This window comes from Apteryx rowi, unplaced genomic scaffold, assembly GCF_003343035.1.
Source record: "Apteryx rowi isolate R43461 unplaced genomic scaffold, aptRow1 scaffold_123, whole genome shotgun sequence".
In the NCBI taxonomy this organism is placed as follows: Eukaryota; Metazoa; Chordata; class Aves; order Apterygiformes; family Apterygidae; genus Apteryx; species Apteryx rowi.
The window spans coordinates 1038355-1052544 of NW_020447453.1; positions in this window are offsets into that span (position 1 = coordinate 1038355).

Sequence of the window (14190 nt, forward strand, 5' to 3'; positions counted from 1 at the left end):
GGCAAAGCATGTATTTGAGGGAATTTGAGGGAAATTGAGGGAAGAGGCTCTCCATGGCAAAGCCAAAGAAAGAAGGGACAGCTTCCCAGTGTCTTTCTATGCASAGTCAAAATCTCTCAGGAAGAGCTGTTCCTTCAAGATTTCACCCTCAAACATAGGAAATATCACAATCACTGGTGATTTCATGAGATTCCCAACATTTACAGGGAAAATGACGCAAAAAAAKGTTGTTTGAAAAGCCAGCACTTTTAAAACAGGATTTAAACTCAAGGCAGAAAATGAATTCAAATGCAAACACTGTCTAGTTAGCTAATCCTACTCAGAAATCTTTTCTTGCTATGAAATACAAATGCATGTTAAATCGTCTCCTGTTTAGAACAAAGTAATTTTAGAAGCTGTTATTGCATAGACCATATCCAAATGGTATTTAAAATATGCAGAAGCTCTATTATGTATCTGTTAGCTTAATTTAACATCAAAATGAAAAGATACTCAAGCATCACAGAACAGTCCATGTTGTTTCCAGTCACAGAGAGAAGCTTGCTCATTTTCAGGAACCTGAAGTTCTTGCTCCTCTTTTGGAGTGGGGGTTATCTGTGGGCAAACCAGGGCCTAAACGTATACCATTAAAATCAGAAAGCAGTTTGGTTCCTGTCTTCACTAGCAGTCGGATCAAACCTTGATCCCTCAGTTTTCTTGCCAATAGGATACAAATAAAGCACTTTAGGGTAGAAAGAAAAAGAGCATGTGGATTCACYAATTATCAGTCAAGAAGAAAATGTRTGTGATCAGTTAGTCTAAACTTCTGCAAAACACAGGCTCTAGAATTTCCCTGAAAGAGTTTCAGTTCAAGCCAAAGTGACTTGTTCAAACAAGAATTCATGCAGGGAGTCTTTTGGCTTATTGCTGTATATGTTTGGAAAGAGGTGGGGTTTTTAACCATAACATCTTGTTATGAGAGAAAAAACAGGTTGAAGGAAGACTTGATTTTAAATATATTAGTGACAATAAAAGAATTCACATTTGTTCCACTAAATTTAGCATCCAGAATGAAGCTTTAATCTGCCTCTGTGGTTTTTTTTCATGTTGAATGCACAAGTTCTCTCTTTTGAATGAAGAAAATGGAGAAAGTACTTTTAGAAGCTAACTTTCACTGTAAATGTGCATTACATGTTAACTGCAACCTCTCCTCTCCTCCCCTATACTCTCCTCACCTATACTCTCCTCCTCCATACTCTCTTCTCCTCTCCTCCCCTCTCCTTCATATGCTTTTACCACACTCATTAGAGTGGAATGTGAATGCCTCTAACCATGTGTTTAATGATGCCTCTAAGAGCTGTCATATCTGGTTTGCTCTCTTCCTTATCGCCTCCCTGGGGGAGAGATAGGTATCTGTAATGTTTTGGAAGGGTTTGTTTTAGATGTACATGCTGYTCTCTGTTTATATTAGATTGGACAGATTGAAGAAGTACACTTTATACTCGCAGTGGAAGACAACAGGTTTGTGTAATTTCAAATGTCATCTTAGTTGTTTGCTCTATTTATTTCAACACTTGTTTTTCACATTTTTGTGGTTTTAACCCCCTTGCCCCTTTTGAACAGAAGCTCTTTCATACTTCTTTTTTTTTCCAGAGTCCTCTATGAACTGTTTTTGCAATGATATATTAAAAAATGTCTTGCCCTCTGCAGTGCATCCCTGCCCCAAAATCACAGGTCAGTGTCCACTTTGCAATTATGTATGTGTGTGTTGGGGGGTGGGGGGACTGCAAGTTATTTTTTTAACACAAATTATTTCTCTGACCTTGCTTATACTACCGCTATGCAAACAGTTGCATCAGCACTACCGAGAGGGAAAGGGTAAGCAGCTGGCCTGGGGGATGAAGTGGGAAGTTCTTCAACTGTTTTCATTGCCAATGCTAACATGTTGTGTACCTACACCATCCGTGCGTGGTGACCAGGCTCTGTAAAAAAACAACAAAAGAACAAACAAACAAAAAAATCCCATGATACAGGAGACGCGTCATATGCACTAGAACATGTGATAGAGGACAACTACCCTAAGCCTGGTCCTGTGGTGGGGTTTCTGCTAGATGAGCTCCCGCGTGAGGTTCTGTCACAGACACATATTTGCTGCTCTGGGATATGTGGCAAAGAGCAGGTTTTCTGCATCYGGCTGTTTGGCATGAGGTTACATGAAAGGGGGACATTTGCTGTTGTGTTGTTCCCTATGAATCAGCTGTAGGATCAGAATTCAGGCCTGTGATTCCCAGGTTTGAAAGGAGGTAGAGGGAAACTCTCAAGTCCTCAATGAAAGGCATACTGTCCAATTTTTGTCCCCACAAGCTGTTTCTAAAATGTGGGACAAAGATTGTCAGAAAAACTGTCCTGGGAACATTGGTACAGGGGTTTAAACTGTGGGACTGCCCTGGTCGGTCCAGGGCAGCTGGTCAGTATACTCCAGTGCAGCTATTCTAACATGGATGGCTTAGCACACTGAATTTATTCAAATAAGCTGTGCTGATATAAACACTTTCATATGAGTGCAGTTTCCTCCATGCTGGGGGCCTCACTGCTTCTACTTAAACTTGTCTAATTTCACTGATGCAAAAACTGTGTACAGATGAACCCTAAGACTCTCAAATTCCAGTAATTTGATTTTGACTCAAGGCCATGCTGAGAAAAGGCAAGACTCTGCTTGCTCTGTCCACAGACGAAAGCTGTCATACTGGAAATTCCATTATGGCAAGATTAGCAGCGTGTGGAACTTGTAATAATTAGTTACCATACCAGCATATAAATAAAAGGACAAATTGCTGACAAAAGCCTTTATATATTTGCTGTAAATAAAAGTAGAGATGATAGGTGTTTTCAAAACAAGGAGGAGATATGACAGTTTTCATTTGACCTATGACATATCCTCTGGGATGAACATTTTTTCCTCAGGAGGATTATGATTAAATTCCCATGGTGCTCACTATGGCTGCTTTATTAGAAACTAGTCAAACATCTGCAGGATATCAAACTTCGATGTATACAGATTAAATCAGTCCTGGAAAAAATATCAGCACTCTCCTGCAAAGCATAAAGAGGAGGGTTTTTTTATGAGTGTGGCAAGAGCATTAAACACCGAATAAATTCTTGTAACTTGGGGAGATGTGCGGATTATTTTTGTTTAAAAATAAAAGAAATTTGAAGCTGAAGAACAACAAATGCTCTTGGTAAGTAGAATAAGCACAGTCAGCAGTCGGTAGGTACAGAGAGTACTTAGTTACAGATGCCGCTGTTTTAGCATGGTGCTGTGAGCATGAGATACCTAGGGTTTGTGTGTTTGAAGCATGCGACACTGTCCCTTGGGGCATGCAGTCGGTCCCAGTGCACTGCTTCATGCACCAGCACTGGCCTGCAGAACATGCGTTCTTCTCTCCCTCTAAAGAACTCCATTTTAGCTTGCAGCCAAAGGACACTAGAGAGGCTGCATTTTTCTCCTTTACCTGTATGAATATTTCCTAAAGCGGGCTTTTGAAATGGATCAYTTCAGCCTCAACTACTTCATTGTGCAGGCATCCTGAGGGATGTGGATGCATGAGGACACATTGTCAGGGCAAGGGATAGAATCAAAACACAGATGGCAGGCAATGTATACTAGCCCTCACAGAAAAAAATATGCCATATAATTACGATTCTACCAGAACAAGAAGATTCAATGGCAAGTGGAAATTACAATATCATGACTGTACATGTATCACCCTTTTAGCTAACTAAACTGCCTGTGGAAATTCTCAGATGGGATCGGCCCTTTGTCATAGGCTACACCTGTGCCCAATGCACTGTATGCGTGTGCAGCAGGTATAATTTGCATGAATAATCCACTATAGCCTGAAGACTGCAATCAGTGAGTGTCAGCACCCTTGCATTTGAGTTTCAAAAAGACACACCCCAGAAAGACTATCTGTCATGTCTCCACAAGATTTACAGTTGTTTGCTACCAMGCCATAGTCTTCAAAGGTAGACTCCTGCATTCCTGAATGTATACTGTGTCAAGGTCTTGTGCTTATGGTCAGCCATAAGCACAAATCATGCTATTTTCTTCAGCTATTTTAGAAGTAAAGAGACTCTCCAGAATTACCTCCAATGAAAATATGTTTGGAGAGTTTGAGTACCATGTGGTAAATGTGGATGGTATGTATATTATTTTGTGAAGATCCTGTATTTATTTATAAGTGTGCCATTATCCGGTCTGGCTGTATGGAGTAAAATCAGAGGACAGTTACTGGAAGGAAATAAAATGGGAAAGGAAATGAAGGCAAGGAAAGGTGGAGTTTGGCTAATACCATGAGTCCTTTGGGAAACAGCAGGGAAGCGATGAGCTGGTGAATGCCCCGTGCCTGGCTCCAGCTAGTGAGAACTCAAATCTGGAGCTAAGACAAAAGAGGATACTAAAACCTGAACAATGCTGGCCTGCAAAAGAAGCAAGGTAGAAGGTTTGTGTGTATGTGAAAGGGGAATTATCAACAACACCAGGTGCTGCCTCCCTGGGAGAAATAATACCCCTAAAGCAGAACAAATAGGGTGACTCTGAAGTCAAGAACGAGAGCCACTGAATCAGAAGTATCTTGTCAAAACTTAATAGAAAAGGCTAAAGTTAGTGGGAAATACGTGCACAGGCTTCACTTCATTCACCCCGTTGGGCACTCCACAACCCTTTGGATGAATAAACAGTGCCTCGTTTTGACAAAACTGCTTTTAGATCGCTTTGGTTGGGATTCATTTCCCAGCTTTTAGTCACTTACATGTTCGGTTCCAGTCTTGGCTAAATGCCTGCGTCCCCTTCACAGCCAGGGAGGGAGGGCCGAATTTTGAGGGAGGAGGCAGCCCGCCCGCCTCTGACACTGCCCCAAGAGGGGCCAAATGGGCCCCGGTGGGACCAGCCATTCTCCGCCAACAGATGAAGGAACCTGGGCAGCTAGCTGAGACCAGGCAGCTAAAGATAAATGAGATGTAGCCTACTTTCAGGCTCCCCAAGGACTGAGGCTCCCTGTTCAGAACAGCTGGGCTTGTGAGACTGACACCCCCCACCCTTCCCCCCGGCAAGTGCCTGGGGAGGAGAGGCAGAAATGTGGCCCAAATACACTGCTCTGTCCTCCAGGGAGGATGGTTGAGAACCCTACCCACAAAGAGAGGCACCTGTGAAGAAGTATGACATCCTGACAARCACCTACCTTCAAGGGCCTTGGCTCGTACTAGGAGAAATAAGTGACAGTTTGGAAATAATTAAATCACAAGCCAGTAAATATGCTTTTTTCTCCTACCAGATTTTTTTCCTGTTGTTTTGCGTACAGACAGAAATGCTACCTGAACCTGGGTAAGTTTGATGTTGCCTGCAGTGAAGTTGCTAAATTCATGCTTGTCATCATTGTTTAAATGACTATGCCACTGTAATTAAATGCGTAAAATAACTTAGATTGGTGTATTTTGAAAGCACAGTAGTTTCCAAGCACAGATTAAATAGGTGGATGTATTTTAAATAAAAATATATTGCAATGCAAGGTAGGGGGAATGTACAGTAGGAAAAAAGTAATATAAAAAGATGTATGATTGAGATTCTTAAAAGATTCTTAAGATTCTTTCTTGACACAACCAGTGTAATCAAACTGCTCAGTCACAATTCTTTCTTCCCTCAGGTTCAGCTCAGGTGCACTCAGAAATGGACCTGTATATATGCGTACTGCAGCATGAATGAAAAGAGAAGGTGTTTTGAATGTCTCTTCCAGTAGAGATCCACATTCCTGAGAACATTTTTTCGTGAGGACCTACCATATCTCTCACGAGTTCCAAACCTGCCTCATACGCCACAGGTAACTCAGGCCTGAATTGTTCATGTCAGAAATCACGTGCCACCAAAAATGGTAGGATAATCTGAAAATGTAATGACCTTACAAATTCAGCTTGCCTGATGGGTTTTGAACTCCTTGTGCATCATATATAACTGCAAAAATAACAACTCTAAATGAATTCCCACAGTACAGCAACAGCGACRTTTAAGAACAACCAAATACATTAACAATTGTGTTTGGAGACCGGAGATTTAACTCTGGGCTCCTCCCAAGAAACTGGAACAGCACTATTTGCAGTCATGATTATTCTTAGCTAAGTTGCCATGGAACAAAGCCTGGTTAATCCTAATGGACTGATTCAGGAACAATCTCTCTTTCTAATCTTATTGCCTAATTCTTTATCGCTCCCATTAGGCTAGTATTTATCTGAGCTCTAAGAGCAGCAAGATTTTCCAGGAGTTGTCATTTCACTATGTTGAGTAGTACCAATGCAGTTCTCTTTATTAAGAATAATAAAGGATGGTTTTGTTCCAAGCTGAAGCATGCAGAGCTAAGAAGTACTTTTTCTTCCAGAAGCAGATTAAATCTCCTTTGAATTTTCCTGGAATTCATATGATTGAATACACATGAATTYCTTTGTTCCTTTGAGCCTTGAAAACTGCAAACATTCAATCAGTGGTACCTTCTCATGTGTAGCCAAACAAATGTATATATAATAATGTATATAATATGTATATAATAATGTATACAATGTATATAATAATATGTCTATAATAATGTATATAGTGTGTATAATAATGTATATAATGTATATAGAAAATGTATATATAATAAAACTACAGGCTTTTAAGAGAGGTTATTCTGTTTTTTTGTTTTCCTGTTGCCAGTTTCACAGCCATCTTGCCTTTCTCATCCTACTGCTTGCCTGACCTCATCTATTTGCCAATAGCAATACATAACATTAATTTCTATTAACTCACCACCCTCCTGCAAACTAGTCAAGAATTAGTATTCATGCTAGCATCCCCTAATGCATGTAGGATGTCTGAAAGCATAGAAGGAGCCTTAGATAAATGGCCCCGTGTTGCAAATTAACGGGGTAAAAGCTTGTGCTATGTCCAGACACGCAGTTTCTCCTGGTTGCATCTACCAGTGCATTGTGAGACTCTCCAGGTATCTATCTTATATTTCCTGGCACAGCTCTTAAAAGCAAGGCATGCACATACATGTGTATGTGTGTATAAGTGTAGTGGGGAGAGATGAATTCTTTGTAGGTTTTCTGAGAATTAATATTGCAGGAATTAAATCGTGGTCAGGTAGCAGAAAGGAGATACTGGAAAAAGAATGCCATTCATGTTTGTAATTTTCTTCTTACAGAAACACATACACAAAGACCTCCTTGAGTAAATCCCTGGAAAAATCATCCAACCGTTCTGCACAGAGCTAAGCTTGCAGTGATTAAAGCCACAGCAATATTTGCTTTAAAAGAAATAGCAGCGTAAGGTCACTGCAGACACCACCACATTGTTGTCTGCTATAGATTATAGGAAACAAAGTCATTTAATTTTAGAGTACCTCCTCACTGGAATAAATTTCAGAAAGATATTAAAAACAGCACTGGCAATAAAGGTATTTAAAGAGAAACAGAGTGGTTTGATGAGACAGATGGTAACTCTAACTTTGGCATTTTATCCTATAACCACATAGTTTTAGTTCAATTAGCTGGCAAAAAAAAATCTTTTTTATAAAAACTAAATAAACCTGCTTGCCCCTAATCAGCAACCAGTTTACATCCAAACAATAAAATAGCCAGTTTCAAGAAATCTGACTAGGATACAATCCAAGCCAAAAGTGACCAAAAGCTCTGGTACTTGCTTTCTGTTTGGCAGTCGGCCGGTCGACTGAGCRCATGGGACACCTGTACACACAGCCCCTCAGCAGGGCTGTGGGTCTGTGGGTGCTGAKCTGATCTTACGCCCCCAGAGTCCCCCTTGGGGCTAGCACTGCAGCCTAGTTCTGGCTATGAGTAGAGAGGCCAGAAATTTTTCCTTGAGTGTAAGGTGCGTGTTGTCTTTCCAGATTTCTCAATCCTTGAGCCCCTGTACCAGTATGGGATTAAGGAGCTGCTCAGAGCTGAGTAATGCCCGCAGCATCCCAGGGCCACTTCTATTGCTTTGCCCTGTGATGCTCTGAAGGGAAGAGGAGGGTTTTGGAGAGTCCAAGGAATTGTGCTGAAGGAACTGGCTTCCCTTGGCACTAACCAAGCATTCCCTTATGCCGGCATTATATCTGTTTGTTTATATTCAGTTTAAAGAATGCATCATGCAGCTGCTGTGCAGCAATGTAAACTATGCTCTCCAAGCCAAAGGCAGTGATCTAATTTTCTGTGTTACTTATCAGCAAAACTGGAATCTTTACTTTAGCTATTTGGACATAAAGGTACTGACGTAAAACACAGTGGATAAATTATCCCAATTCTGTTGTGAATGCATATATATTCAAATTTTTTTCTTTCTTCTTCAACAATACAATGAAGGCCATTTCAGTGCTCCCTCTTAAGATCATTTGTCACAAATATTTTGTCAGTTTACCTTGCAGAAGGGGATCGTTACCAAAGGTAGTATTTGCTTCCAAATAATGTGACTTTTTTTGTACTTTATTGTCTTTAATCTCATTAAAACATCCCTACAGCTTCACCTGGGCTTCCTCAATGGAAAGCTAAATTTCAAAGGATTTCTCATGAACATCTTTAAAAGATCAAAATATGAAAATCTTCTGATTTCTTTCTCCTGATGTTCTGCATAATATATACTGGAATATATACTGGAGAAACCTGGAAGCAAGGAAGTTATGGACTGCTGTTTGGTTTTTTACCGTAAACAAAGAAGGAAGGTTTCATAGTCCCATGGCCAAGGCAGTACATTTGTGTTTCCTCCCACTTTCAACTGCATTATAACCACGTCAAGGCCAAGTGGGTCATCTGGCTTATCCAGATTCATCATTGCCTCAAGTAATGAGTGCAAAGAGAAAAAATGCTGGAGCAGGCCCAAACGACAGCTAGTCGATATAAAATAATGAAAGACAGAAGTTTCAGGGTTTATTTGTATTTTAGATCTGTAAATAGCTTTTGTTTGGTAAGTCAAATTGTGCATGGCCTTATTCAGGCAAAATTCCTGAGGATCTCAATGGAAAATTTGACTGTAGATGAGCGTGTTTCATCTAAAGACACTGACAGCACCAGCAGCGTCTTAGAGCACAGTCACTATTTTGCTGTTGATCAAGAGCCAAGAAAACACTGCTAAGCGCTGAAAGTGGAAACATCCTAAACTGGAGCAAGCAAGGGCTATGTTACCACTGCCTCGCACACAGAGTGCCTCGGGCAGCACCAGCCAGGCCTTGATTTGTGTTTTCAAATTAGAACCTGTCCTTGGAGGCTCCCCCTCTCTGCTCATGTTTGGGGCAGTTTGGGTGAAAATTTAGCTTTTGTGCTCCTCTCTTCCATCCCACTAATTTCCTCCAGTGCATTTCTGTGTGAGCGTGGACGGCTCACTACCTTTCGCTGGACACGAGCTGCCTCATGATGGGCTGTACACTTTGGACTATCAGCAGTTCTGGGGTCTTTCACAAAAGCAGCAGGGAGGGGGATGTGGAGGGGGGAAACTGCACCTCCTGGTGATGGAGTGGGGACTGATACCAAGGGGTTGAGTGAGACCAAAGGTCCTGTGAAGCTGCTGTCCTGCCTCAGCAGGGGCCAATTGCAAACGCTTGAGAAATGTGCTGCAGGATGGGTACGGAGTGATGGTTGCCCTGCTTTATCCTCTCAGTTCCTGGTGGGCGACAGCTCTGAGATTTTATACCCTCCCCTCTGCTGTGCTCCCTAACTACTGTGCACAGTACCTAAATCCTCTTTGCACTTACAGAGCTTATCCCCGCCACTGCTCCCCTGCACAGCAGACTGGTGTTAGCTGGTTTCCACTGCAGTCTGGCTCTTCAATACTAGCTTGGGAAGGGCAGGCTTTCTCCATAATTCCTTAGCTTTTTGTCTTATGAAGATGAGGCAAGTTGTGACCTAGGGAACAGGAGAGTGATTATTTTCTGGAGATTACATAAATATTTGAAATATCCTTTTAAATAACACACTTGTTATGGAAGAGGGTTAGCCATACAACAGGGAGGAGTGTCAAAGAAAATAAGTCCTTTAAACTGAGCAGTTTCAATACAGTGGTGAGGAAATCAGTCTTAGTAGGGCCAAAGCCCTACAAGCCCTACAAATTCACCATAATGAGGAAAAAAGCTCAGAGCCCATTTTTGCATCTATGATTGATGTATTATTATTCCAATCGTGCATTTAGTATGTTTAAAAGCCATACACTAAAGCTGATCTACCAGTAATAAATTGCTCTGTAGCTCCCTCTAATGGATAATTTTACCGATAAGGGTTCAGGATAGCAGTGAGCGAGAATGAGACAAAACTGCACTTAGTTTAGCAGAAAATCAAGATTTGTGTGGCAGAATAGTCGCCATGTGTGCAAAAAGACAAAGCAGCCATCATTCCCCATCCATCTGTCTTTCTACTTGTATCTCAGTAAATACTGCGGCGCTTCTTGAAAGAGGTCACCAAACTCAACTAAAAAGAATACTGAACTGAATTAAAAGAAGGCCCCATGGCAGCGGTCATGCTGCATCCAGCCCCTCCGGCGGAGGCTGCCTGGCCAGGGCTGGGCAGTGCTCACCCACGGGTGCTCTCCTTAGGGCACACCACTCACCAGGCCATCGAAGCAAAGACGCAAGGCCCAGTGTATAGCCATTAGAACCACAACTACGCAGCTTCCTGGCGATCCAGGGAGCATATTCACGGTTTATAAGCCTTTCTTCATGATAAGGCTAAAGCATGAGCTCTAGCAAGGTTCCTTCATTGCACTTGCGGTCCAGAAGGTAGCTTGCCCCCTTCCTACTCCCTGCCAGGCTTCCCAATATCAGGTCACGCACTTGGCGTTTGTGTGAGCAGGATGATGAACTTAACCTTCAGCCAAACTTCTGTGCAACTAAAGTGAAGCTACCCAAGAAATGTGTTGCTGGATGCAAAGCAAACAAAAAGGAGCTTATAATAAAGGAATTAAAAAATGAATCACACCATACAGCAACACACAAAGAGCAATGTCGGACAGTAGGTTCATTTTAAATGTGGCTGCATCCACACTGAATTTGAATTAAACAATTAATTATAAAAATCTGTTCAGTACAATTCAACTGGGAGTCAAAATTCCTTGTGTGCATTAAAATGTACACCAAAGCTAGTAATATATGAGTTTGCATTTTCACACTATTCTTTTCTAAGACTTTGCACACCTACAGTTGCAGCTAACACCACAGAGATTAGCACAAACAAAATTACACAGTAAAGTCTATTTGAATTCCACTTCTGAAAATTGTTTTAGCGCTGAGATCTTCAGGAAGTCAAACATGAAAGAAAGCTATAACAAAACAATCTCTTACCTCTGAATAAATGATAATAGTAAATGCCACATTTTATTTACAAACACATAACTATTTCTATCCCACACATATCTATCTCATGTTCTAATGCACACCAGAAAGTTTGTTTAAGGGCTTATTTGTGTCCACCCCAAACTGCAGTTAGCTGCAATGATTTTTTTTTAAGAATGTAATGCTGCATATTGTCAATTATTTCTAATGCTGACTTCAAAATCAAGATGCTGCTCTAGACATGGAGAAAGAAGAAGAACGGACAGTGTACCAGGGTACAGAGCAGAACAAAGTCTGAAAACAAGGGGGTTTTATACCCTCCCCTTTTAATACTGTATTTCATCACAATAATTTTGTAGCAGTGAATTTATGCAGTGAAATATTTGAACTTTAAGTATTAACATTTAACATCCTAATGTGTGTTGATCCGCCTTATAGCGATATTAAAAGCATTGTTTAAGATGCAGGCCAGTAGCTCAATTGATACAAGCCCCAGACTGTTCCATGGCACAGGCTTAAAAGGAACTTGGGAACTCAGGCAGGAATATTTTGGTCCATATCAGCTACACATAGGGGTGYGCATAGTCTTTAGTTAAGAAGTGTATAATTAACACCTTTCATTGAGTTCTACTTGACTTCTGCCTCCTCTGGATGTTAACACCCCCTCTGCACCATAATGGGATGCTTTATTTAACCATAAACCCAGACACCTGAAAATGATTTTAGTTTAAGAGAAATGATTTACAGTAAAGGTTTTTTTACAGAGCAGTTTCTGCCTTAGAAATCAAACAAGTGGACTACGCAACAAGAAGAATTTAGGGAACCACACAGGCAAGAGGGGAGTCAGGCAGCTAAGAGCAGTAACCCCGTAAGCCAAACCTACAGCAGAGAGGTCATTTCATTGGTCTCTTCGGTGTGCATATGCTTTTTAGGTATAACTTTCTGTTGCATCTGTGAGGCTATAGTATCAATATGTGTGTTATTGACATGTTGAGACACCGCTTCCACTACAGAGCTGATTCATCTAAACTCCGTTTGGTGATTATCAATTTGCTTGCTCTCCTTAACAAAATAGCACAGGATGTCACTGGGCTAACTCAGAGCTGCATTGCTGAGCATTTCATGTTACATATTTGACAACTCTGTGGAAGGAAAAAGAAGTAAATAAGCTTTACACTTTCTTTTATGTACATTCCCCCACATTTTAGTTTTCCAAAAGTATCAATGTTTATAGAATGCCAGGGACAAATTAAGTACCTATCTTCAACTAACATCTGTTTTTATCATTCTTACCAGAGCCATAACAATTAAGTTTGTTTATCAGGACCAGAGAAATTCTGATTTCACATTTTAACTTATTATTCTTACTAGTAAAGACATGATGACAGCAGTAGACAATGAAGATATTAATTATTTTACCATTGCCCATCTGGAAAATCCTTCACAAGCAACTCTCTTGTACTGATTCAGTTTCACATCTAAACTAAACCTGTGATGTCAGCTGGTGATAGACAGATCTCTACACCTTTTAGGGTGATGTTACATCATCTTCTCTAGGCAGCTATTATAAAATGTGCTTGTTGCAGCCAGTGAAGTTGCAGCAATGCCTGTGAGGTTGTTGAGCCCTTTACCATGTTTAGAGAGCTGGAATGGGAGAAAAGTTTTCACAGAATCACAGAATAAATCAGACTGGAAGTGGCTTCTGGAGGTCTCAGGTTCAACCTCCTGCTCAAAGCGGGGCCACCAGCAAGGCCAGACCAGGCTGCTCAGGGCTTTGTCCAGTCAGGTCTTGAAAACCTCCAAAGTCGGGGCCTGCACAACCTCACTGGCAGCCTGTCCCACTGCCTGACTGCTGAGAAAGTTTGGCCTTAAATCCAGTCTGAACCTCTTTTGTTTCAATTTATGCCTGCTGTTTCTTGTTTTCCTGCCATGCACCACTGTGAAGAGCCTGGCTTTGTCTTCTGATAACCTTCTCGTAACTGCTGGCAGGCAGCTGTGAGGTCCTCCAAGGCCATCTCTTACCCTGACTGAATAAGGCCCATTCCCTCAGGCTCTCCTCACAGGGCAAGTGATCCAGCCCCCTGACCTTCTCAGGGGCCCTCCACTGAACTCACGCCTGCTTATTGACATCTTTCTTGGATTGAGGGGCCCAAAACTGGACACAGTATCTAGATGTGGTCTAATAAGTGCTGAGCAGAGGGGGATGATCACTTCCCTCCATCTACTGGTGATGCTTCTGTTCTTACAGCCCAGGATGCTGTTGGCTGTCTTTGCTGCCAGGGCACACTGCTGGCTCATCCTCAACTCGCTGCCCACCAGAACCCCCAGGCCCTTTTCCGCAGAGTTGCTCCCTAGCCAGTCGGTCTCCAGCCAGTATCACTGCAAGGAGATCTTCCTTCCCTCTTGCAGGGCTTTCCATTTGTCCTTGTTGAATTTCATGAGGTTCCTGTCGGCCCATTCTTCCCAGCTGTCCACGTCTGTGTGAATGGCAGTCCTGCCCTGGAGCATATTGACTGGTTCCCCCGGTTTTGTATAATCTGTGAACTTGATGAGCATGCACTCCATCACCTCCTCCAGGTTATTATGAAGATGTTAAATGGGACAGGTCCAGGGATGGACCCCTGTGTTATCCCACTTGTTATCAGCCTCCAGGTAGAGTACAACCAATTAACCAACCCTCTGAGCTCAGTCTTCCAACCATTTTTTTTACACATCTAGTTGTCCACCCATCCAAACAATAATATCCTAACTTTGGTACAAGAATTTTGTGGGAAACAGTGTCAAAAGCATTTCTAATGTCAAAGTGAATGACATCCACTACTCTGCACCTCATTCACAAATCCAGTCATTTTATCAAAGAAGGCAATCA